This window comes from Triplophysa dalaica, chromosome 21, assembly GCF_015846415.1.
Source record: "Triplophysa dalaica isolate WHDGS20190420 chromosome 21, ASM1584641v1, whole genome shotgun sequence".
NCBI lineage: Eukaryota > Metazoa > Chordata > Actinopteri > Cypriniformes > Nemacheilidae > Triplophysa > Triplophysa dalaica.
Genome location: NC_079562.1, coordinates 225,334 through 227,500, shown reverse-complemented (window position 1 = coordinate 227,500; position 2,167 = coordinate 225,334).

Here is a 2,167-nt window from a genome sequence, read left to right as displayed (position 1 = left end):
AATAAATATGAAAATAAGTAAGAGATATCGAGATAGGGTTAGCTCAGGTTGATCCAGACACAACATTGACCTGTCACCAATAAGTATTAATTGTATTGTTTTTAAGTTTAAATTACACACACACACACATATATATATATATATATATATATATATATATATGTTAAGATGTTTAAGTGAACTCATAACTAAATCAATTAATCGTTAAAAAACCTCTAACTCGCGATAGACGACGAAGTTATCTGTTAGGTCTGTGCTGGTGGTTCATAATGAACAGTGATCCCCTACTGGAGAAATAAGGAACAACAAGGTCCTAAAACTGCATAGGGCGTAAAACTGCATGCTCCAACATATTGGAGTCAACGTCACGGTTACGTCGCTGACAGCAGCGCACGCATACTGGTTGCAGAAATACAGAGGAAACAAAGCAGCAATGTGAAACGGTGGCGACGATTTCTTCAAAGACGTCTTTGTGTTGTTGAATGTCATAATTGAAATGGTTGTTAGTTCCTATAGAATACCATCAATGAATAACCAATTGGAAGCTAAACAAGTCATTGACGAACAGACAAAATCATCGTTTTAAACGCTTTCTCTTCCGGGTTTTTCTGCAACCAAGATGCGCGCGCATCCCGAATGTTTACACATGTATAATTAGCCTATGTGCTGGTGTTTAATGCTCAGTGTTAACTAATTATTAGTGTAAGTGCTCTGAGATGTCTGCGTTCTTCAGATCAGATCAGATCAGATCACACAGGTATTCACACAGGTGAGAGTGTGACAGTATGTGAAAACACAGAGAGAGGATTTATTAAAACAACATCTGAAGATCCACTGCTGCCCTCTGCTGTACATTCATGCGATCCTTCACGATCTCTCAGTTCAGCAGAAAATCAAGATTCACTTTGTTCAGAATCTGTATGTGAGTTCAGTGCCACACAAGGGAAGATCTTTTGAGAAATGTCTGAGTGGTTTTGTGTTCATACAATAGAAGTCAATGGAGTTCAGTGTTGTTTGATTATCAACATTCCTCAAAATATCTTCTTTTGTGATCTGCAGAAAAATGAAACTCATGTAGGTTTGACATGACATTAGGGTGAATAAATGATGAAAGAATTCTACTTTTGGGGTGAAGTGTTCCTTTCTCTTTAAACTCCGGCAGGACTCTTTATATAAAGCTCTCTGTCATGATGTCGACAACATTATAATCAGACTGACGTCAGAAGTCTCTTACAAAAGTGCTATACAAACACAACAAATGCTTCATTTCTTATCTTATGGACCAATTATGCTTCTATGTGTCACAGAAAAACACAGACTGTTATAGAAGATGAATAAACGCATGTCGTGTGTTATTGCGCTGCACTGCATCTGTGTGTGAAGTAAAACTGTGCAGTGTACAATAATACCAACAAAAACATCATTACATTTAGTCATTTAGCAGACGCTTTGATCCACAGCGAGTTCACAGAGCAATATTACAATAGATGAGAATTCAACGTTTCTAGTTTTAACAAAGCCAGAACAATACCTGTTGAGAGAGAGTTTTTGTACATGTATGTGTGTGATTATACATCATCTGCTCATGACATGTCTACATATTTAACCTTCACAAGAAAAATTCTCATCGAACACATTAGAAAACGTAAAGTTCATAACTTTCTGACATCTCTCGCGGAGGGTCACATTGACAAACAGTCTCTCTGTGAACTTAAAGTGCCTCTCGGTGTTCCTCCTACTTCCAGTGATCGGCCAGGGCTCCTCCCCCTCGTGTCGTCACAAATCAACATGAATATGGTTTTACGACACAAAAAAAATATTTGTCGCAAAACCACGATAATCAAGATTTGTCAATGTAACACCGAGGTGAACGTGTTATTACTTATAATGACCAGCAGATGGAGAAACATGAAACATGTCAAACTGAGCACGTGTTGTTTAAAGTCTTCTCATTCAATTTCGATGTGTAATTTAAGCTTTATTGGCATGACAGAAATGGTACATTTGTATTGCCAAAGCTTTTGAAGCTAGACTGCGTCATGCAAATATGAATACAAACAAGACGAATAAATAATAGTATCAAATCTCTCTCTCTGTATTACACAACACAAATGACTGTCTGATGCGTGTCATTCTGATCCAGGAACAGTTGTAAAGAGCACGCTGA